Raw genomic sequence first — 25,820 nt, forward strand, 5'->3', positions numbered from 1 at the left:
AACCAAACTGAGAGGGTGTGGGAAATTGGGAATCGATTTGGAGAGCATTCCTTTCTGTGTTGGGTGATTGTCGTCAATCTCAAGAGTCGATGGAAACTGGGTTTCTAGGTTGGAATGCAAGAATTGGACAAATTGGGTTCAACGATTAAGGCGAATCAGAGGTCCAGAGGGGAAGAGATTTTACCACAAGGGTATATATCAAAATTTCTTTTACCAAATAGACTATTATCCGAATACCTTATAAGCACATGACTATTTATCTGATTTACCCTAATTAAATGCATATAAATTTAAAAACAATATAGTAATTTAGTTATCAACTACTTCCTACTTTTCCTCGTTTTATTTTAATTCTTTTTGCATTGTTTTTCTTTTTTTGGATATTTCAAAGTTTTGTGGGTTTTCTTTTGTTTATAATTTCCTCATATTTGCCACTTAGTACTATGATGTAGTGATATTCTTTTTCACTTGTAAGTGAGAAGTCTTAGGTTCAATTTTTGCCAAAGGCGAAGTTGAATCACATTATTATGGCAAACCTATTGTAAGAACTCTCTCCCCGCCTCTCCCTTAGTCTAATACTATTGTTAAAAAAAAAAGATAAATTACATTTTACCCCATCAGGTTTTGATATAATTGCAACCTCATACAACGTCTTTAAAACATTTCAATTTCATACAATCGTTACAAAGTCTATTAAATTAACCGTTAAATGATGACATGACAAATATGGGTTCCTCATTTGTTCTGACGTGAATGCCACATTTATACCACGTGGCTAAACACTTAATTAAAAAAATTAAAAAAAAATTAAAGAAAAGTTAAAAAAAACAAACAAACAAACAAAAAACACCAAAAATCCCCTTTCGACCCCCACTCGAGCCCGCATAAAATAAAATCTATCCCGTTGAAACTAAAATGCATTATTGGATAATTGTAAATTAACATTAAAAATGCTATTAATTGTGAAAGGTCAATTTTTTGCAAATTTTGGGTTTGAGAAGGTGCAGAATTAATGGGGGAAGGGGTGGGCTTGGGTGGGGAAGACGAAGGAGATTTTTGGTTTTTCATTTTTTTTTTCTTTTTACTTTTCTTTAATTAATTATTTGAATAATTCTAAATTTTTTATTGAGCGTTTAGCCACGTGACACAAATATAGTAGTCACGTCAGCACAAATGAAAACCTCATATTTGACATGTCATCATTTAACGGTTAATTTAACAGACTTTGTAATGATTGTATGAAATTGAAATATAATAATAGTAAATGTATAAAATTGAGATGTTTTAAAGATGTTGTATGAGGTTACAATTGCACCGAAACCTAAGAGGATAAAATGCAATTTACCCACAAAAAAAAAAAAAAACACAAGACACGCATTTTGTGCGTTTGAGAATTTTCTGAATTGACAAACGGTCAATGATTATTTTTACACGCAAAATAAGTAAATAAATAAATAGAAACTAAGTAAAAGAAAGCATAATCTGTTAAGTGTGAAGGGTATTATAGTCAAATCCTTGAAAGTTTAACCATCCCCAAAACTATTTCACAAAAACAGATCCTTTAAGGGAAGAGATCCTTATTTTTTTTTTAAAAAAATAGAACATTCTCTTGACCATTAGATTTGGCTTTAATGAAATTTTGTAACTGAGATTAAATCTCAGGTCATAGAATCTCAAGCATAGAATTTCATTAAAGCCAAATCTAATGATAAAAAAGATGTTCCTATTTTTTTTTTAAAATGGGATCCGTTAGTATCGTTTCGTATGCAGACGGGACGAGACAGAACAGAATGGGACGGGACAGGACGGGACGAAATGGAGAGGGAGCAAAGATGCCCTCGGATGGAAACAAGGAGGAACAAGAAGGAGACGGAGGTGTTATAATTTTGTGTTCCACGGATGTGGAACAAGTCGTTCCAGGGGGTGAGGCAGAACGAAAATTCACCCAAAACTCGTCTCATGGAACAGTGCGTTCCACCTTTTAGGCGCACCAAACATGGGACGGAATGCCTCGTCCCACTCCGTTCCGTCCCGTCCCAAGTACCAAACGGTACCTAAAGGCTTCCTTCACAAAAATAAACAAAAATTGTCGCCAAACCCAAACTCGTGCCCCCTTCTCTCTCTCTCTCTGTGACAAACGCAAAACCATGAAACGCCGGTTCGAAGGCGGACCAGGAGAACTCGCGGAGGGGGAGAGTCCAATTCCGGCCCAACCCACGAAGCTCCGAGGTGAGGTTCAGAGTCCTAGTATTGGTATGCTTTTCAATTTTAGTTTATAGGGTTTGTGAGAAGGACGATTATCTGTTTCAATTTTTGTTCTTAGGATTTGTGAGGAGGAAGATTAGCAGCAGCATTATGTTTAATTAGGGTTTCATGCATTTCAATTGCGGCTGCATATGTTTTTAGGATTCCGGTGCTGGAATTTAATTAGGGTCCCAATTTTTTTCGGTGTTTAATTATTAATAGCTAGAGATTTATTTTACAATCAATTAAGTATAGCAACTTTAATGGTTTTCCCAGTTACTGAGTAGAATTTTAAACCGAATTGTGTAACTAAGCTAGATACTCCTTTCTCAATCAATTAAGTATCGCAGTTCTGTTTGATTTGGCCTGGCCGGCCACTCGTGCAGAAATATTTCAAGTAGCTATTTATTACCTGTGTAGAACGTAATTGAGCATGAAGTAGTAAAAAGTACTTGATGATTGAATGAGTGAGATCGAGAATACAAGTAAGGGCCTGAACCCAGATGTTCTGGCTTACTTAGCTTATCCCCTCACTTGGATATACAAAGAGTTAACTTTAACTATGTAGTTGATACAGCTTGTAGGCTAATAAGACTATAGGTTAATATTTGTGCGTTCACATAAAACAAATCTATACCGTTGAAAACTAAAATGCATTATTGGATAATTGTAAATTAACTTATTAAAAATGCTATCAATTGTGAAAGGTCAAAATTTTTTACTTCATATTTTAGGTTTCTTACCAGTTACTAGTTATTGATATGGTGTTTGTTCTCTTTCTAATATTGAAGTGGTCTCAAGTTTCGAATGTCCTCACTCTCATAATTTGTTGAAACATATTTAGGTAATTTGTTTTTTTTTTTTTTTTTTTTGAGCTAAATCTTTGGTTCGCCACTGATTAATGTATCAATGCTTTTCTCTTAAACACAGATGCAGGTAAGAATAAAGAAAAAGATTCTGTTAAAGACTCAACGACTCATCTCACAAAAGTGGAGGCTGCTCAAGACTCTCAGACTCAATTCCAGCTTGAGGAGAAGGATACTGTTCCAACTTTTCTCAAGGAGGACAATAATCCCACATGCTTAGCTGATGAACTCATAATCAAGCCAGGCACATTTTCCTCTATGCCGTCTAGTTGTGCAATTTGCTCTGAGCCTGACCACTGGTATGATATGTGCCCCTGGAGGAAACGGCTCCCAAAAGGCGTAACTCAGGTTGGCAAGGGCTATGTAGTAAAGTGGGGGCGTGCTGTTCGCCTTCGGTGTGTTTATTGTTATGAGATTGGTACCCACATGCTTAATGACTGCCCGCATTTTAAAAAACTACTTGAGGAAAATGGAGGGGATGCGCCCTTGCACCCCTGTTTGCTCGATGATATACCACTTGCTGATTGCTGAAGCTGAGGAGGACTGGGTGCATGTATGCAACAACTGTTGAATTATCGTTTCATTTTAGTGTTCTATGTTATATATATGTTGTTGTGGACCCACGTATGTCTTGGAATAATTAAGCTAGATAGCTCTGTTGTCGTCGCGGATATATAATACTTGGGTAAATTACACTTTCATACTTCAGGTTTGAGGTCTATTTCAATTCCTTACAACATCTTTAAAACATTTCACTTTCATACCTTAAGTACTATTTTATTTCAAAATAATACATCCGTTACATTTTCCATCTATTGATCTGTTAAATGCTAACGTGGCTGCCAAATGTCTGCCACGTGGCAAATAAAATAATTTTTTTTATTTTTAAAAACCTGAATTTTCTCAACAAAAAAAATAAAAAATAAAAAAAATTTGAAACCCACATCTGCAACAAGAAGAAGAAGAGGAGGGAGGAAGAATTAAGCTAGATAGCTATGTTATATATATGTTGGTGTGGACCCACGAATGTCTTGGAATAATTAAGCTAGATAACTATGTTGTCGTTGCGGATATATATGCTTTGTTGTTGGGTGTTTTCTGTGTTTCATTTGGCTGTCCCTTGCAAGTACTCGTCTTGGAATGTCATATATGTGCAGTGCGTATTGATTTGGATCGATGTTTTGCTTTGATTTGATTTGCTTGAACTGGTGGTGTTTTTGCTTTGAGGGTATGCGTGTGTTTTTAATTGACAGTTGTAGTGAATTATTCACAGACATCTTGCCCTCGAGAAGGCAAGCTTTTGCATTTTTGAGTTATTGTTGGTCTTTCGAGTTTTGTAGACACTTCGCATAAGTAATGGTTGTTGGGGTGCATATGGTCCTTCTCTGTTAGTTTCGTGTCGATTGTTGTTGGGGTTAATTGTGCAGTGCAGCTGCTGCATTCATGGTTCCCTTGAACAATACGTTGCAAATTTCCCCAAATGGCAAAGGCCTTCATAAGTACTTGATGATTGAAAGAGTGAGATGGAGAATAAGACCCAGGTGTTCTGGCTTACTTAGCTTATACCCTCACTTGGTTATACAAATTGTTAACTTTAACTATGTAGTTGATACAGCTTATAGGCTAATAAGACCATAGGTTAATATTTATGCCGCCACATAAAATAAATCTACCCCGTTGAACACTAAAACGCATTATTGGATAATTGCTAATTAACATATTAAAATGCTATTAATTGCGAAAGGTCAAAATTTTTACTTCATATTTTAGGTTTCTTACCAGTTATTAGTTATTGGTATAGTGTTTGTTCTCTTTCTAATATTGAAGTGGTCTCAAGTTACGAATGTCCTCAGATTTGCTTGAACCGGTGGTGTTTGCTTTGAGGGTGTGCGTGTGTTTTTAATCGACAATTGTAGTTCACAATAAGGGTGGGTGTCGTTTGGTTGGGCCAAAATTGTAAACCGAAACCGACTAAACTGGGTTGAAAACCTATCAAGTCAATTAACCGACAATGGTGGATTGGTATGGATTGGTTCTTTTTTTGTGTAAGACGAAAATACATAGCAAATTTCTCTCTCAAAAGCTACAAAACGTAGCACCAATGACCAATATGAGTGATTGCTTAAGGGAAAGCACAAATGAAGCAGCCCAAGGAGAGCACCAAAGCAGTAGATGCTGCCTTCTACAAATGGCCATGCCCCCTGTCCTTCTCCAAATGACTCTTAAACTAGCCATGTTTTGTTTTCGTGTGGTGGAAAAACGGTAGCTTGTAAATAACTAATCATTTTTATTACTACACGTATTAATTATGATTGAAAAAATAAAATAAAATATATACGGCACTCCAAGAATTTTGAGAGAGAATTGTCAAACCAATTAAAGTCAATGCGGTTCGTTTAACCATCGAGAACTAAATACCAAAAAAAAAACAAAAACCAAGCTAAACTAATTCGGCGGTGCGGTTCAGTCGGTTTTTTTTTTATTTTTTTATTTTTTTTTATTTTTTTAATTTTTAAAATAAATGCCCAGCCCTTGTTCAAATACACCTTGCCCTCGAGTCCGAGACCTTGAGCAGGCAAGCTTCTGCATTTTCGAGTCATTGTTGGTCTTTTGAGTTTTGTGGATATTTCGCTTAGGTAATGGTTGTTGGTGTTCATACTGCCCTTCTCTCTCTTTTGTGTTCATTGTTAGTTTTGAGTCCGTTTCCAAAACCAAAAATGGTCATGGTTAATTTTTATGGGAAAACCAACAAAAGACTTGTTGAAATCTTTGAAAGAAGAAGTCACGTTGTTCGACGAGGAGTCTCCATGATAATCATATCAATGATAAATAAAAGTAGAATAGGTTTTGATTTTAATAAATAAAACTAGGATAGATTTCTGCAACAGAATTTGGGACTTCATCTATATTTTCTACCTCTTTAATTATCTCTTCACTTGTTGTCTTTTTCTTCTTCAAGCCATCTTCTGTTTTTCCACCGTACCACCTCTCTCTCCTGGTCGCGTTGATATCCAGTAGCTCCAGTTTCATCTGAGCCGGATGGCTGAGATTCACGACGATTTCAGCTGAAGCTGAAGCAGCTCAGGAGCTCCGGCCAGGCCGCGATAGGGTTCCAAGTGGAATCGCCGGCGCCGTCCCGCCGTCAATATCGATGCGATCTTACAAGCTGCCGATGTGATTCAAGCTGAGGAGCCCAACGTCTCCAGAATTCGTAAGCCTATCTCTTGTTTTCTTGAATTTTTTAAATTAATGCTGATTTTTCCGTGCTCAATTCGATTATTGGTGCCGTTCGAATGTTAAAGTTAATCCTTTGCTTTTGTTTGCTGTCTAATTTCTGATGTCCTTTTATGTAATTTGCAATATTTTTCAGTCAACTCAATTATGTGTAAAAGGGCTGACTGTTGCCTTTATCAGTAGACCCATTCTCTTTATCAGTCGACCCAATTACTTCAGTCGGCTTATGTATTGAGCCATATATATTAGAAATATCTAAATGAAAAGATCAGATCTCTGTTTATATAAAAAGCATCAGCCCTCTGTTTCCAAAGCTCTCTGCACTCTGTTTCTTTGATTTTCAATCTTTATCATTTTATTCAAGTTTTATTAATGATGAAAGATTGTCTAAATACCAACATGGTATAAGAGCCAATCTGATCAAAGAGTGGGGCGTTTTTTGATTCTCAAAAAGGGGGGAAATTCTAAGTGAAACCCTAAAATCAAAATTTTTCAAATTCATGGCTGGTTCAAGTAGCAGTGGTGAGATTCGAACTCCTATATTCAGTGGAGTGAACTACGACTTCTGGAGGACAAAGTTGAGAACAATTTTTGTATCTCATGATTTGTGGAGCTTGATTGAAGATGGCTATGTTGTACCTCTAAGTACTATGGTTTTGACAGAGACTCAAACAAGGGAGCTGAAGGAAAACATCAAGAGAGATGCAAAAGCTCTTGGGGTCATCCAAAATGCTATCTCAGATGAAATTTTTCCGAGAATCTCAAATGAGACAAGTGCCAAATCAGCTTGAGATGTGCTGGAGAAAGTCTACAGAGGCTCTACTAAGGTAAGGGTTGTCAAACTCCAATCTTTGAGAAGAGATTTTGAGTATATAAGAATGAAAGATGATTACCTAAGTACATTGTCTGAGATTATTAATCAAATGAAAAGCTATGGTGAAATCTTGTCTGATGAGAGAATAGTTCAGAAGTATCTAATTAGCTTGCCAAGAAAGTATGACAACATAGTTTCAATCATAGAGGAGACTAAGGATTTGTCAACTTTGAGTGTTGAAGAATTGATTGGTTCTCTCAAAGGTTTTGCTCAGAGATTATCTAGGCATGACAACAATGATGTAGAAAATGCTTTCCAAACACTTACAGTGAATCCAAAAACTCAAGCTAGTTCAAGTCAAAGCAAAGCCAACTCCAACAAGAATTGGAAAGGCAAAAACAAAGCGTGGGCAGGAAAGGGTAATTTTGAAGAGAAGAAAAAGGTTGAGAAGAGTTTGTATGTTTCGAAGTGCAAAATTTGTGACAAAGCTCATTCTGGTGAATGTTGGTTCAAAGGAAAAGTGAAATGCCACAAGTGTAGCAGATTCGGGCATATGCAAAAGGATTGTACCTACAAAGATAATAAGCTAGCTCACTACACCAAAGCAAAAGATGAAGAGACCAATATGTTTTATTTGGTCATGATACAACCGTCCAAGAAGAAGCTAAAGTTTGGTTTGTGGACAGCAGCTGTAGCAATCATATGACGGCGAATAAGAATATTCTCCATAATGTTGACACTACAAACCTAACCTGAGTGAAGATGGGAAATGGGCAGCTAGTCGATACATTGGGAAGAGGTACTATTACCGTGCATACGAAGAATGGAAAGATGTTCATCAAGGATGTCATGTTAGTTCCTGATTTGAAGCAAAATTTGCTAAGTCTTGGACAACTTATTGAGCATGGCTACTACTTATATTTTCATGACAATACTTGCAAGATATATGATAGGAGGAAACGTCAACAACTCTTGGCTAAGATTGAGATGAGGAAGAGTAGAAGTTTTCCTCTCACAATTGATTATGCAACTCAATCTGCATTCAAGATGGAAGTGCAAGAAGATTCAAAGCTATGGCATAAAAGGCTTGGCCACTTGAATTTTCAAAGTCTCAAGAAGCTACAAGAAAAAGAAATGGTGCATGGGTTGCCAAGTATCCAAGAAAATGAAGAAATCTGTGAAGGGTGTGCACTTAGGAAGCATCATAGAGATTCATTTCCACATGGTAAAGCTTGGAGAGCAAAAGTTCCATTGGAATTGATTCATACAGATGTTTGTGGACCCATGAAGACCTGTACTCAAGTGGGAAACAAGTATTTCCTAATCTTCGTGGATGATTATTCCAGAATGACTTGGGTATACTTTTTAAGACAGAAATCAGAAGTGTTCTCAATCTTCAAGAAGTTTCAAGCTATGGTTGAGCGACAATCTGGTTATCTAATCAAAGTTCTTAGAAGTGACAAAGGAGGAGAGTATACATCCACAGAATTTGATAAGTTTTGTCAAGATATTGGTTTGGAAAGGCAGCTTACAGTCAGCTACACTCCATAACAAAATGGAGTAGCTGAGAGAAAAAACAAAACCATAGTCGAAATGGCTAAGGCAATGTTGCATGACAAGGGAATGCCTCAATATTTGTGGGGTGAGGCAGTTAATACAGCGGTCTACTTGATGAATAGGCATCCAACAGTGGCATTTGAAGAGAAGACATCATTTGAGGCATGGAGTGGAAGAAAGCCTTCCGTGAATCATTTGAGAGTGTTTGGGTCAATCTGCTTTGCTTATGTTCCAAAAGAACTAAGACAAAAACTTGATGAGTCAAGTGAAAGATGCATTTTCATAGGCTATGCTTCATACATAAAAGGGTACAGACTCTACAATTTAAAAAGGAAGAAAGTTGTGGTTTGTAGAGATGTTCTTTTTAGTGAGAAATCTTCGTGGGATTGGAATCAAGCAACCATCCGAGAGGAATATGCACTAATCAGAATTGAAGAAGAAAATCAACCAAATGAAGAGGAAATTGAGCCAGAAATTCCACAATTATCACCTGAAAACAGTCCTTAAGTTCACTCTCCTACACCTTCAAGTTCAAGTTCAACGCCGGTTCGGTTAAGGAGCTTAAATGAAGTCTATGAAAGCTGCAATTTTTGTGTTGAATAACCAGAAAACTTTGATGATGCAGTGAAAGAAGAGACTTGGAAGGCTGCAATGCAAGACGAGATCAATGTCATTGTGAAAAACAAGACATAGGAACTAGTGGACAGACCTTGTGACAACTCCGTCATTGGAGTGAAGTGGATTTATAAGACTAAGCTCAATCAAGATGGTTCCGTTCAAAGGAACAAAGCTAGATTGGTAGCAAAGGGTTATTCTCAGAAACCCGGGATTGATTTCCAAGAAACATTTGCACCGGTAGTTAAGCATGAAACAATCAGAGGCCTTATTTCCGTAGCTGCTCAGAAGGGGTGGTTTCTACACCAACTTGATGTTAAGTCGACTTTCCTAAATGGAGTCCTAAAAGAAGTGGTGTTCGTTGATCAACCTCAAGGATTTGTTCTTAAAGGACAAGAGCACAAGGTGTATAAGCTTAAGAATGCACTTTATGGCCTGAAACAAGCTCCGAGAGCATGGTATGGAGAGATCGACTCATATTTCAATGAAAAAGGTTTTCAAAGGAGTGAGAATGAACCTGCCCTCTATGTCAAAACATAAGGTATTTCAGATATCCTTATTGTTTCCTTATATGTTGATGATTTGGTTTATACTGGAAGTAGTCATAATATGATCTTGAATTTCAAGAATGACATGATGAGGAAATATGAGATGAGTGATCTAGGCATGTTGCATTATTTTTTGGGAATTAGTATCATTCAATCAAATGATGGTATCTTTATTACTCAAAAGAAATATGCAAAAACACTTCTAGAAAAGTTCAAAATGGTTGGTTGCAAGCCTGTTGCAACACCTCTAGTTGTGAATGAAAAGTTTCAAAGAGAAGATGGTAGTGGTGATGCTGATGAATCTGTGTATAGAAGCCTAGTTGGGAGTTTGTTGTATTTGACAGCGACTAGACCTGATATTATGTATGCTGCAAGCTTGTTGTCCAGATTTATGCACAAGCCTACTTGCATTCACTATGGAGCTACAAAGAGGATCCTAAGATACATACAAGGTACACTTGACTTTGGTATTATGTATGAAAGGAATGTTGAGCCAAAATTGTATGGGTTCTGTGATAGTGATTGGGGAGGTAGTGTGGATGACTTGAAGAGCACATATGGCTATTCTTTTACATTAGGGATTGGTGTATTCTCTTGGGCATCTAAGAAACAAAAATCAGTTGCACTATCAACGGCAGAGGCTGAGTATGTGTCGGCTTCAATTGCAACTTCTCAAGTAGTGTGGCTGAGAAGAATTATGCAAGATTTTGGTGAGAAACAAGAATCAGCAAATCATATCCTTTGTGACAATAAGTCAGCTATTGCCATGAGCAAGAATCCTGTCTGTCATGGTAAATCAAAGCATATTGCTCCGAAGCATCACTTCATCAAAGGTGCTGTGGAAGACAAGGAAGTGGATGTGGTCTACTGCAAGACAGAAGATCAAGTTGCTGATATCTTCACCAAGGCATTACCAAATGACAGATTCATCTACCTAAGAGAACTTTTGGGAGTGAAGCAGCAAAGCATTAAGAGGGAGTGTTAAAATTAATCCTTTGCTTCTGTTTGCCGTCTAATTTCTGATGTCCTTTTATGTAATTTGTAATGTTTTTCAGTCGACTCAATTCTGTGTAAAAGGGCTGATTGTTGCCTTTATCAGTCGACCCAATTACTTCAGTCGGCTTATGTATTGAGCCATATATATCAGAAATATCTGAATGAAAAGATCATATCTCTGTTTATATAAAAAGCATCAGCCCTCTGTTTCCAAAGCACTATGCACTCTGTTTCTTTGATTTTCAATCTTTATCATTTTATTCAAGTTTTATTAATGATGAAAGATTGTCTAAATACCAACATCGAATTGTTACTATTTCTGTATGTGCGTATAATTTCGGTTATGATTTAGTTTTAAGTGAGCTACATTTAGCTAATCGTCATAATCGAACTTAACAATTGTTCTAAGGATTGGAATTCTACAGTATGCTGCTGGTTTCAGTAGCATTTGCTTTGATGTAAAGATGTTTTCAATTTGCTGTCCAATCAAAGTTGTCTACGGACTATCTTTTGTTTCCGAGCTGGAATATTTGGTCTGGTGGTGTTTTGATACTTGTATTTTTGTTGGAGTATTTATGTATTCACGAGAGTTGTATTGTTTGGATGTTAGTGTGCGAGCAGGCATATAGTATGGCGCAAAATCTGGATCAGGAAAGTGATGGCAGAGGTGTTCTTCGGTTTAACACCGGATTGATGTCTGTAATCAAGGTATCACTTAAGCTCTAATTGTGACTGCTAATTTTTAAATGGCAGCTATTAGTGCAAGTCTACTGTATTTTCTTTTCTTTTCTTATGGTTAAAATTCTAAGATACGAGTATTTGAAATTTTGTTTCAGCAAAAACTTGCAAAAATAGATGGGGGTCAAATAGATTGGAATCATGATATTGAGCACCTCTGGGGATTCTTACCAGCGATACAAGCGACAGCATAGAGTCGATGATATTCCAGAGACAGGAACAAAGATGGCGTGAATCTGGAACTTTTGGTGCTTACTTTGGCGAGTATGGCCTCCATTTTTTGCTTTAGTTGGATACTTGTTTTTTTAACCGAAAAATTGTTGGGTAATCTGTCCATATTTTTGTGTGTTTGTATTCTACATTAATGAGATGCGATGCATTCTTACGGAGACTAGAATACGCATATTGAAACTCATGAATTTGAACTACTAGGGCATTATGTGCCGGAATGCATAACAGAACTAAGTTTCTGCACCATGTGTCAAAGCTGTAATTTAATAAGTTCATAATTAGTGAAAAGGGGGAAATTGAGATTGTTTTTTCTTTTATTGACATATCTGTCTTATGGGAAATTCCTTTAAAGTAGTTAATATTTTGTGGGTGGCAGTATACTGCTGCGTTATGGCATAAGTTTTGTTTGTTATTTTTCTTTTTAACTCAAAGCATTGGTTTTCTTTTCCACTTCTTCAATCATATAGAAAATGGATAGAACTTTCCCTTATGATTTGTTTAAATATGTTATTTATTTCTTCTTTTTTGTCTCATATTGGAGCTCAGTTATTTGGAAATGAAAAGGACAATTGCTACCTTGAGGCCTTTAGTTGAGTTGATGGAGGTACTTAGCAAAGATGCCGATCCTAATGGAGTTGGAAGACTTATTTCGGGGGAGGTATTTGTCCTTTTACCTCATATGTTCGTATGTGATATTCAACAAATGGCTTACTGTTGTAAGCCTGTTTGTGTCTTTATTTGCACTTAGCAAAGTTTGACCCATATAAACTATACTAAAATTTCATCCTATATTCACTTATTCGAGTCGCTTTTGGGTGATTAATAATAATAATAATGGTGAAACAAAAACATTGTTTACAAGTCTCTGTTGCCAACTATTTTCAGCATTGTTGGTTCAGATTCAGTGTACGCGATTGACTTTTTTCATTGATCTGGGTTATTGGGTGCGAAGGGTTAAAAATACCAGTGCAACATCATCTGGGGAAAGGGAATTGTTGTCGTGGGATAGAAATATATCTTTAGTTTCTCTTAGGCATTTGAGTTCAATATGAATATTGGGACTTACTGTATTTATGCTCTGTTTTTTATATATCGAGTCAGTGTATCAAGTGAAAGTAACAAGTTTACACGTCAACCTTTTTATTCTACAGATTAAACCTCTTGCTGAATCTGGGACAAAGATGGGGGCCAAATAGATCAGAGTCGTGATGTCAAGAGACAGGAAAAAGAATGGTGTGGTGCGGCTTAAAAATCAGAACTTGGGGAAGTAACGAATCGATATCTGTGAGTGTTGGGGTGGAAGAGAAAGAGTGTGTGTGGCTGAGAAAAACAACAATCAAAGTGAGAGCTGGTGACTCAGGTTTATAATTGCTTTGCTGATGCTTTGTTCTATGTAAAATGGGGAAAAGAGAGGAGTGCTCAAATTTCCTTGTTTTGCTCTTGGATGCTTTTGACAAACTCTTTTTCATATGAATCTATATTTATTTTGTTTGAAAGACCACCCCTTTATCCAGGTTAGTTTCCTTCATTTTCCTGCTGCATTTTCTCTTCTACTTGGACCTCCGTCGATCGATTTTCTCGATGCAAGTGTGTATCTGTCAGTTGTTAAAGAATCAAGGAATGTTTTACGTCCGCTGATACTGATTTTTCTATGGGCGTTGTTGAGTTGAAGGTAATCTTAGTCTATTAAAATTCCCGATTTTCACAAGTTTAATTACGGTATTCGATTCTGATATTTTGGGTTGCCAAAGTAACGCATTTTGCTGCTAAAGGAAGTTCCGGAGAGACTAGGGGTGGTGTCACGTCCCGATCCCAACATACGTCGAAAATTGACACGTGACAAGGAAAATAATGTTCTTTGAATACGATGTTCTTTGAATACGGTATAAGTTACGGAATGAAATACTTTAACTGATAACCCAAAATAATGTGAAGGTGGCTAAGTTCTCCACAAAATATTTACAAATATGTACATCCCAAAAAGAAGCATAATCTTTGTTTTACTAAGAACAAGTATGAGGTGCTCAAAAGAAAGTCCCAAACGATAAAGTACAAGAGTGAAACAAGGGTAACCTAACGCTCCAAGTCTCTGATAACTGCACTGCTACCTGTTGGAAAAATAGTTATTAGTTTTTTTTTGTTTATGGTTTTCTTGTGGGACAAGGATGTTAGAATTTTCTATATCCTTTAAGGATTAGGATTGTGCTTTAGTTTTCTATATCCTTTAAGGATTAGGGTTTGCTTTAGTTTTCACTATATATAGTAGTGCTTGTATTAGTTAGTTTTAACAAGTCAGTCACGATGTAGTTTCTTGAGATTATGTAACCGTTTCGGCATTCAGTTTGTTTAATAATATTCTTATTATTTTGTAATCTTGTTCGTTGCGCACTTTGATATTCAACTTGGTATCAGAGTAGGTTTGATCATTCGGGATTTAATCTGCTTGTTTGATATCCGTTTCTCTTTTGCCTCCGTTATCTGTTAGGGTTCTAGTTAGGTTCGTCAAGATTGATTGTTATTGGTTTCTTTTTGGGTCTGGATTATGTGAGTTTTGTGAAAGTTGTTTGCTTTTGTTCTGGTCAATCTGTGTTTGTTTTCTATGTCGTGTTTGTCAGATCACAGAGTAATGTTTCCGCAAAAATAAGAAAATAGAAGAGAATGGAAGAAGAATACAGGAAGAAGGATACATGAAAATGGAAAAGAAGAAGACGTGTTGTTTAAAGGGGGAGAAAAAAGAAGAAGGAAGAAACAAGAAAAAGGAAAAAGAAAAAATAGGTTGATTGTTTGAGGCTTAGGCCCACACGGGCAAGAAAGAAATATGATTTGTTTGGTTTGTCTGTCGTTCTCACTGCGACGATCGCTCGAGTGCTTGGACTAGTGATCATTCGAGCGACGTTACGAAAGTTGGATTTTTTGTTTTTTGTTTAGCATCGGCATCAGCATCGGCATCGGCATTCGCATTCGCATCGGTATTGGCATCGGCATCGGCATCGACATTGGCAGTGGCATTGGCATTCGCATCGGTATTGGTATCGGCATCGGCATCGACATTGGCAGTGGCATTAGCATTGGAATTTGGAGTCTTGCATCCACATCTACTTGTTGGCAAACTCATGACGTGTACCACCATGAGTTTGACGGGGGGTGTTGGAAAATTAGTTATTAGTTTTTTTTTGGGTCTGGATTAGGTGAGTTTTGTGAAAGTTGTCCGCTTTTGTTTTGGTCAATCTGTGTTTGTTTTCTATGTCGTGTTTGTCAGATCGCAAAGTAATGTTTCTGCAAAAATAAGAAAATAGAAGAGAATGGAAGAAGAATACAGGAAGAAGGACACAGGAAAATGGAAAAGAAGAAGAAATGCTGTTTAAAGGGGGAGGAAAAAGAAAAAGGAAAAAGAAAAAATTGGTTGATTGTTTAAGGCTTAGGCCCCACCTACAAACTTCCCGGAGTCTACTCAAACATGTCATCTGTACGATCAGTGCCTACACCATCGAAGTGGTGCACCAGGCAAACAGCAACCTGGATAAGTTGAGAAGTTTATGCGAATGACAATAATATCAAGTATGTGAGAATAATGCTAATGCCAACCATCAAACACAGTTTACATATCTTGAATATAAATCATTCATAAGAAATCAATACCAACTTTTGCAAACCCCGAAGGAATCACCCAAACACCCAACGGTTCATCTGAAACCAATCACAACATCTCACAACCATCTTCTCATACAACAATGAAAAGTAGAGTTAGAGCGACACAGGTTGACCGAAGCCTACCCCTTTGAAGCCATCTCAATTCAAATTCAATAAATCCCAAGTGAGTAAGATCCCGGACTTCCACTCAACAGAATCGCGAAATAGGAGGGATTCCAGACCATCTCTCAAAGAAATCCAAGTGGATACGATTCCGGACCCTCACTCAACGGAATCGCTAAATACAATACGTAACAATAACTAAATGAAACCCAATTTAGATACAATTTCGGAACATCACTCAACGGAATCGCGGAATAGAAGGGATTCCGGACCATTTCTCAATGGAATTCGAGTGGATACGATTTCGGACCATCACTCAACGGAATCGCAGAAGACCAACAATCAGAATGTACGGCGGCTCAAAGAAATGAGACCAGCACATGCTACTTAATTTACAAAAACTCAACAAAGGAAGATTAGGCACAATTACTAAATTTAGAACCAATCACCGAAGCGGAAGGTGAAACCATATCGAAGCAACAAATCCCCATCATAATGGTTAACGATCATTACTAGTCCTCACATTAATCTCAACATGCCAATCATACAAATCAAACCACATTTCCAATATACATGCCACACCCCATTTCATAAACATAAATTGATGTTGAAGTATTGGAATAACAATTCAATAGAACATATTCATAAAACCAATTCATATCCACACAGGATCATAATTATGACAACCTGGTAATTACCAATATCACATATATTAAAGTCACTCACCTGGAGTCCGCGCTAATGTACCCTAGCACGATAGTCAAGGCATCACGTTCTATCACTGCCTAACAAAGCACAAGTCCACATTTAGATTTCCTTCGATAATTCACATACTAAAAAATTCTCATATGTCTCCCACAACAACATTTAATGAGGAATCGAACCGTCGTTCTAATGTAGGGTGCATGATCTTACGTCATTTGCTTCGTAAAATCCAATCACTAGATTTTCACTTATAAGTCCCTAAGGTCCTTAAACAATCTACAATAGCATATTAAAATCTTGTCTCAATTCAATGATAAGATTGTCAATTGTTAGAATAATCAAGTGGTCAACCTTATCGATAATATATACAATCAACAATATTTTCATAAATCGAATGTCACATATCGGAAAATTCGACTTTTTCCAAAAAATCTCAAATTTTACAAGATTGAAGATTTCAACAAGTAGAGTCAACTTTATACATGTGGCCGAGCCCAATTTGGCCAGGAAGGCCCTCAAATTGGCTCGCACCCAACGAAACCCGAAGGTGGGTGTTCTTCAATTCGGCTTCCTTGGTGTTCCAATGCCCCAACCACCAATTGGGTCTTGTTCTTGGGTCCAAGGGAAGCTGATTAAGGGTGATGGTGAATGGTGATACTCTCCGGAATGACAATTCATCGTCGAGAACCCCCGGGTTCTCCTATGGAGTTCTACATGAAATACACCTTAAAACCCTTGATTTTTTTGTAGAGAGGGAAGGAGGAAGGTAGTGGAGCAAGTTGCAGGTGAAGGAGGTAGGAAAATCAGAAGAGAAATGGTAGGAATTGGCCTAACATTGGCCGGTTTGAAAATAAAAAGGGTTTGGTGGTGGTGCACGGGTTCACCCAATGGAAAAAGAAAATGTCAACCTTCTCCTCCTTCCTATTGATCCTTACTTAACCTTAAAAAAAAATCTGCTGGGTCCCCTTAATAGTGGCTGCTGCCTAAACTTTTTCCACCACCTAATTTGCCCAATTCCACTTATAATAGCCGGTCCATTAATCTAAAAAGGGTTTGGGTCTTTAACCCATAAGTGGAAATTAAAATGATTCCCACAATCTAAAGTTTCAACACTTTAAACGTCTGTAACTATACCGTTATAATTCGGACTCGCAAACGGCTTTCGCCTATGCGTTTGTGGGTTCAAGATTTATTTAAAAACACTAGTTGTAACTTCGAAATGTCAACGAAAGATAAGGATTGTTTATGAAACTTCCAGCTCGATAACTAATCAATTACTAAACTTATAATTAGTAGAATTAAAATTAACTAATAAAGATAACGTAATCGCGAAATACGAATTTAAATTACGAAATACGTAATAAATGGTGAAATTCCGGGGATGGGATTTCACAGGTGGAAACAGGATAAGGATAAAGGGAAATTTTATTGAGACTCATTTACCATCTTTTTACATTCAACTTATCTTTTTTTATCTTGATATTCCGAAAGTGCCCAACAAATCTCTTTTTACACCCATAATGAAAAAGAACAAAAAAATAAAAATAAAATTACAGCACTAAGAAATTCCAACCACCCCATCTCTCCAAACCCCAACTGCTCCCAATTTCTACCCGTCCGTAACCCCCCACTACCGCCTCTCCTACCACCCACAACGAAAACTCCAAAGATCTCAGGCAGCACTAAGAAATTCTGACCACCCCAAAAGGTATTCGAGAACTTCATTACTCACTCTAATTTGTCACAAATGAAGAACTTTGAGGGACTTGAAACAGGGAGTGTGTCTACAAGAGTGTAGACTTGGATTGTCAAAACTCATTAAGTTCTCCCATGCATAATGCAAGAACTGCTCCAACATAGACCCTTTATTTCATTATTTGCACTGATAATAATACATAATAGCTTGCGGGCAAATGCATATCGTTGGAAGCTAACAAAACTGTCAGCGAAAAACTCCAAATCAATTGTTTGAACTCCCTTTTCTAATGGAAACTGAATCCAACTATGAATGGAACTTCCATTGCAAAAACCTAGAAAGAAGCAAGCCTTGAGTCGTTCTACGTTCGGGTCTTTATGTTGTGCCAACACTTGATTCACCCATATAGTGTATCTAAAGCTTAGCTGGGATCGAAGTTGAGAGTTATGGTAACGCCCAGAGATACCACCTTCACCTAGAAATACTTGTAGTTGCTGCATGCTTGAGGGGACGATTATCTGTATCAATTTTTGCTTTTAGGGGAAGATTGGCAGCAGTATTATGTTTAATCAGGGTTTCATGCATTTCAATTCCGGCTGCATATGTTTGTTGCAATCTGCACCCTGTTTTTAAGGTTTTGCTTGATTTGATGCCTAATTTTTTTTAGTGTTTAATTATTAACAGCCAGAGATTTAATTTACAATGAATTTTAAACCGAATTGTGTAGCTAAGCTAGATACTCATTTCTCAATCAATTAAGTATCGCACTGTCTTCTTGAGGACTGCTTTTGCTGCTTCAGATGTCAGACACACGAAATTCTTTTACTCCTGTCAACAAAATTAAAGCAGAACTTATAGACCTTGGGAAGATAATACTTACAGGGGGCGTTTGTTGCGCCGGACTATCTCGGACTGGACTAGCTTTAAGGACTAAGATGGACTGGCTTAGACTAGACTAAGCTGGACTAACTTAGCGAAGCGTTTGGTGCAGTGTTGGACTAAGAAGCTGGATAATAACAAATTCTAATATTATATTATTTAATATATAAATTATTAATATTTTATTATGATCTCGATGACCGGAGATGACGAGGAGTCTATCGGGAGTGGTTGTTGAGCATGACGAGGATGAGAGAGGATAGTCTTAGCTAGTCTCATGGTTATTGGGGGGTCTCGCTAAGACCTCTTAATGAAGAGTTTTGTCCATGCTAGTTCCCTTTAGTCTCATTAATGTTAGTCCCAGCATGGAACAAACACAGTATTGGACTAACAGCTAGTCTAGTCCAGTCCAATCCCACTTAGTGAGGGCAAACAAACGCACCCACACAGTTAAAGCAGAACTTACAGAGCTTTTAGAACTTTAAGAACTATCGGGAGGAAAGTCTGAGACATACCTGTAGGAATTACCCACCCACATAGGGATTGCAATTCGTTTAGTTTCATCTTCCCTCGCGAACTTCTCGTTTCTTTTATGATGTTGTGTTTGAGAATAGTATGAATGGGGAGAGTAGCAGTTTTTCAGTTCTCCATTGAAAATGTGTTTCATACTTCTGAGAGTGTGAGAGTGGGAATTGTAAATTAACTTATTAAAAATGCTATTAATTGTGAAAGGTCAAATTTTTTTACTTTCATATATTAGGTATCTTACCAGTTATTAGGTATTGGTATAGTGTTTGTTCTCTTTCTAATATTAAAGTCGTCTCAAGTTACGAATGTCCTCACTCTCATAATTTGTTGAAACATATTTAGTTAATTTGTTTTTTTTTGTTTTTTTTGTTATGCCCCACGTGAGCTAAATCTTTGGTCCGCCACTAATCAATGTATCCGTACATTTTCTCTACAACACAGATATGGATAAGAATAAAGAAAAATTTTCTGTTAAAGACTCTCCGTCGACTCATCTCACAAAAGTAGAGGATTCTCAAGACTCTCAGACTCAACTCCAGCTTGAGGAGAAGAATACTCTTCCATCTTTTCTCAAGGAAGACAATAATCCCACATGCCTAGCCCGTCCTAAACTCATAATCAAGCCAGGCACATTTTCCTCTATGCCGTCTACTTGTCCAATTTGCTTTGAGTATGGACACTTTCCTGGTATGTGCCCCTGGAGGAAACGACTCCCAAAGGGCGTAACTCAGGTTGGCAAGGGCTATGTAGTAAATGTTGGGGTTTAAAAAGACTTCTCTACTTTGGAGACGTTTATCTCACAAAAAAGAATGTAATGCAGTGAAATTGATAGGCAAGAGAAAGAAAGAATACTCAAAGTATTACACAAGATTTTTATTCACTCACAAACTTAGTACAAGAGGAAACACTCAAACACTCTTAGAAGCTTTGTTGCTTCTTCTCACTTCTCACTACTTGCTCTTTTGGTTGTTTTTTTTTTTACAACACACACACATACCTATATTTATAGGCATACTTTGCCAACTTACTACTGCCCACTGCCTTTGGGCTTTGCATTTCAATCACACAAGTTTACAATCAGCTAGACCTTTCTAGCATGCACACCGGCATTGGCTTGCATAATGTCCTCACAATTTTTCTAGAACTTTCAAGATCATGCACACACTCCCACCGACTTACATAGCTGGAATTTTCTAGCTCCTATTACCGACATAGATTGCTAGAATTTTCTAGCATTTGTACATTGGCTTTGGGTTAGATCACTTGTCTTGGGCTGAAGACAAGATTACCTTTTAACATCCCCCCTTAATCTTGTCTTGTGACGCTGACTGAGTTCCTCAGTCTGATAAAGTCTTCTTGTTTAAGTGGCTTGGTGAATATGTCGGCGACTTGGTCTTAAGACTTCACGTATTCCACTTGCACATCCTTTCTTGCAATACATTCTCTTATGTAATGATAGCGGGTATCTATGTGTTTGCTCCTGTCATGGAATACTGGATTCTTTGCTAGAGCTATTGCAGACTTGTTGTCGACATAGATCTCGGTTGGCTCTTCTTGTGGCATGCTTAATTCTTTTAGCAAGTTTCTTAGCCAGATTGCATGACAGACACATGAGGTAGTGGTTACGTATTCAGCTTCGCAGGTAGAAAGAGTGACAATCGGTTGCTTCTTTGACATCCATGTGAATGCAATATCTCCCATAAAGAACATTCAGTAGTGCTTTTTCTGTCATCAAAATTTCCTGCCCAATCACAGTCGCTATATCCAACAAGTTTGTAGTTACTAGAACTTGAATAGAACAAGCCAAAGTTAACAGTACCTTTAAGGTATCGAAGAATTCTTTTGGCGGTCTTCAAATGTGTAGTTGTGGGATTCTCCATGTAACGACTGACTAATCCGACGACATAGAGAATATCTGGTCTTGTGCAATTCAAGTAGCGCAAACTTCCAACTAAACTCTTGAAAAATGTTGGATCTACACTTTCTCCTTCGTCATGCTTGGTTAGTTTGACTCCGCACTCCACTGGCGTGCTTATGGGCTTGCAGTTATCCATTTTGAGCTTTTTCAGTATCTCCTTTGTGTAGATTTCTTGGGAGATGAAAATGCCTTCTTCGTTCTGCTTGACTTCAATGCCTAGGTAGTATGCCATCAGCCCAAAGTCGGTCATCTCGAATTCTTTGGTCCTCATTTTCTTGAACTTTTCATACATGCTTAGATTCCTTCCGGTGAAGATTAGATCATCCACATATAAGCACACAATTAGAATATCTCCATCTTTGACTTTGACGTAGAGAGCATGTTCATGAAGGCACTTAGTGAAGTTGTTTTCTTGGAAGTACTTGTCAATGCGACTATTTCATGCTTGTGGCGCTTGTTTTAACCCATAGAAGGCTTTCTTCAGTTTCAAAACTTTATCTTCATGCCCTTTGATTTCATAGCCTGATGGTTGTTGAATGTATACTTCTTCTTCAAGGACTCCATTTAGGAAAGCGGACTTCACATCCATTTGTTGAATCTTCCATTTATTTTGAGCTGCCAAAGAAATTAGTAATCGTATAGTTTCCAACTGAGCAACCGGTGCAAATACCTCATCATAGTCGATTCCGGCTCTTTGACTATAGCCATTCGCCATTAATCTCGCCTTGTATATTTTGACCTCTCTGTTGGTATTCTTCTTTGTCTTATACACCCACTTGGTTCCGATGGCTTTGTGTCCTTTCGGAAGAATATCGAGTTCCCATGTATCATTTTTCTGGATTGCTTCGATTTCTTCATCCATTGCTTTCCTCCATTTAGTATCTTACACTGCTTCTTGGAAGTCGACTGGTTCACAATCAGCAAAGAGACAAAAAAGTGTAGGATTATCAAGTCTTTCAGCTACCTCATAGAGATCTCGTAGACTTCTTGTGCGTGGTACTTCTTTTTCATTTAGGCTCCCACTTGACGATGCTGATGCTGGTGAATTACCATGATTGGTTGATGTTGGTGAAGCAGGTGGAGTAGTGGATTCTTGTTGAACCTCGCTTGCTTGCTCCATCATCCCTTATTCATTCTCTTCTTCAAATTTTGGAAAGGAGTGAAGATCACATGCATGAGAGCAAAAATCACATTCTCCTTCCTCATCGAACGTCACGTCTCGACTGATCACCATCTTCCCATTGTTTGGATTATACAGCTTATAGCCTTTTGAATTTGGGTCATAGACGATGAAGATGAACTTCTCACTTTTGTCGTCGAGTTTGGTTCTCCTCTCGTCTGGTACATGTACATGGGCTATGCTTCCAAAAACTCTTAGATGGGAGATACCTGGTTTTCTTCCACTTCATGCTTCTTGCGGAGTCTTTCCCCACACACTTCTTGTTGGAGACTGATTGGATAAGTAGACAGCACATGCTACAGCTTCTGCCCACAGCTCTTTAGGCAATCTCTTACTTTTGAGCATGCTTCGAGCCATGTCGAGGATGGTTCGATTTTTTCATTCCGCCACACCATTTTGTTGAGGGGATCTTGGAACTGTCAAAGGTCGACGAATTCCATTGGCTTCACAAAATTCTTGAAATTCCTTCGAAGTGAACTCTCCTCCTCGATCAGATCTCATGGCTTTGATCTTGCAACCACTTTCTTTCTCTACAGCAGCTTTGAACTTCATGAATGCTCCAAATACCTCTGATTTCTGCTTTAAGAAATACACCCAGGTTTTCCTTGAAAAATCATCAATGAAGAGAAGGAAATAATTATTTTTACCCAAAGAACTTGGTTTTATTGGACCGCACACATCGGTATGAATGAGCTCGAGTGGCTTCTGGGCTCTTGTGGTTGACTCCTTTGGAAAGCTTTTCCTGAACTGTTTCCCAAGTAAACATCTTTTGCAAACTTGATCAGGGGGGCTGATGCACGGTAAGCCTCTCACCATCTCCTTCTTGGATAATAACTCCAATCCCCCAAAGTTAAGATGCCCAAAATGAAGATGCCAAAGCCATGATGTGTCTTTGTAACATGTTTTGAGGCACTTTGCAACAATATTTTGAATATTCATAGGAAACATCCTATTCTTTGACATTTTCACCTTGGCAATTAATCTTCCTTTGTCATCTCTAAGAAAAAGGTTATAATTTTTCATGTGAATATCATAACCTTTTTCTAAGAGTTGACCCAAGCTCAAAATGTTGCTTTTCATATTAGGCACGTAGTAGACATTTGAAATTAATTGGTGACCACCATTTTTTAGGGGAATAAGGATGTTACCTTTTCCTTGGACGGGTATTTTGGATTCGTCTCCAAAAGAAACGTTGACATTCACCGATTCATTGAGCTCTACGAACATGCTTCTTCTTCCGCATATGTGGTTGCTGGCGTCGGTGTCAAGGTTCCATGTATAGTCTTGGTCTCCATCATTGTTCTTGCATGCTAGTAGCACAATGCCATTATCTTCTTTCTCTTCTTTCACGTAATTGACCTTCTCATCAGGTCTGTTGCTTGGAGCTTTACATTCCTAAGCATAATGACTAAACTTTTGACAATTGTAGCATTAAACTTGAGATTTTTCATACCTCAAGTTTGAGTGTCCTCTTCCACGACCTTTTGTTGAGTTTCCTCCTCTTTCGTAGTTGCTATGGTTGTTGAAGTTCCAACCACGTCCACGTCCATGTCCGCGTCCGCGTCCTCGACCACGACTTCTTTCGTACTGGCTTCTCTCGTTATCAAAGCTTTCTTCTTTCTTCTTTGGTTGAACATGCGTCTTGAGGAGCTGCTCATCATTCCCTTGCCTCTTCTTATGTTTCTCTTCATATGCTTGTAACGAACCGATTAATTGCTCTATACTAATTTCTTCCAAGTTTTAAATTTCTTCAATCGTCACGACAATGTGCTTGAACTTGGGGTCCAACGAGCGTAGTATCTTCTCCATAATTCTAACATCTTCTAACTTTTCTCCGTTTCTTTTTAATTGATTGGAAACGGCTAAGACTCTTGAGAAATAATCAGAGATAGATTCAGACCCTTTCATATGTAGAGATTCGAACTCACCTCTTAATACTTGAAGACGAACCATTTTCACTTGTTCGGCTCCTTTGTAAGAGGTTTGAAGCTTCTCCCATGCTTGCTTGGCAGAGGTTGCACTCGAGACCTTCTCAAAGCCATTGTCATCTAATGCTTGGTAGATGAGGTAGAGAGCCTTCTTGTCTCTCTTTCTTGAATCTTTCAAACTCTCCTTCTGGGGTTGGGACAAAGTAGCTTCATCTTCTGGCTCAGTGTAGCCTTTCTCCATGACTTCCCAGACATCATGTGCTCCCAAAAGGGCCTTCATTTTGATACTCCAATTATCGAAGTTGTTGTTGTCGAGCACTGGAACTTGGAAGGCTGCCATAGCGTTGCTAGCCATAGCTCTGATACCACTTTGTTGGGGTTTAAAAAGACTTCTCTACTTTGGAGACGTTTATCTCACAAAGAAGAATGTAATGCAGCGGAATTGATAGGCAAGAGAAAGAAAAAATACTCAAAGTATTACACATGATTTTTATTCACTCACAAACTTAGTACAAAAGGAAACACTCAAACACTCTTAGAAGCTTTGTTGCTTCTTCTCACTTCTCACTACTTGCTCTCTTGGTTGGTTTTTTTTACAACACACACATACCTATATTTATAGGCATACTTTGCTGACTTACTACTGCCCACCGCCTTTGGGCTTTGCATTTCAACCACACAAGTTTACTATCAGCTAGACCTTTCTAGCATGTACACCAACATTGGCTTGCATAATGTCCTCACAATTTTTCTAGAACTTTCATGATCATGCACACACTCCCACCGACTTACATAGTTGGAATTTTCCAGCTACTATTACCGACATAGATTGCTAGAATTTTCTAGCATTTGTACATTGGCTTTGGGTTGGACCACTTGTCTTGGGCTGAAGACAAGATTACCTTTTAACAGTAAAGTGGGGGCGTGCTGTTTTCCTTGAGTGTGTTTATTGTTCTGAGATTGGTACCCACATGCTTAATGACTGCCCGCATTTTAAAAAACTACTTGAGGAAAATGGAGGGGATGCGCCCTTGCACCCCTGTTTGCTCGATGATATACCACTTGCTGATTGCTGAAGCTGAGGGGACTGGGTGCATGTGTGCTGCAGCTTTTGAATTACCGTTTTATTTAGTGCTTTAGGTTACATATATGTTGTTGTGGACCCACGTATGTCTTGGAATAATTAAGCTAGATGGTTCCGTGTTTTCTGTGCTTAATTTGGTTGTCCTTTGTATGTCTTGGAAAGTGATGGCAGAGGTGTTCTTCAGTTTAAGACTGGATTGATGTCTGTAATCAAGGTATCACTTAGGCTCTAATCGTGACTGGTAATTTTTGAATGGCTGATATTAGTGCAAGTCTACTGTATTTTCTTGTCATTTCTTATGGTTAA

The 25,820-nt window shown here is 37.9% G+C and overlaps 1 long non-coding RNA gene across 1 annotated transcript; it reads left to right on the plus strand.

Annotated features, from left to right (window-relative positions):
- The first annotated feature begins 2,082 nt into the window (after window positions 1–2,082).
- LOC114825547 (uncharacterized) lies at window positions 2,083–3,879 on the plus strand. Its single transcript, XR_011581822.1, has 2 exons — window positions 2,083–2,229; window positions 3,175–3,879. It is a non-coding gene; the product is annotated as an uncharacterized lncRNA (long non-coding RNA).
- The last annotated feature ends 21,941 nt before the right edge of the window (window positions 3,880–25,820 follow it).

Source organism: Malus domestica, chromosome 06 (genome assembly GCF_042453785.1).
Source record: "Malus domestica chromosome 06, GDT2T_hap1".
NCBI lineage: Eukaryota > Viridiplantae > Streptophyta > Magnoliopsida > Rosales > Rosaceae > Malus > Malus domestica.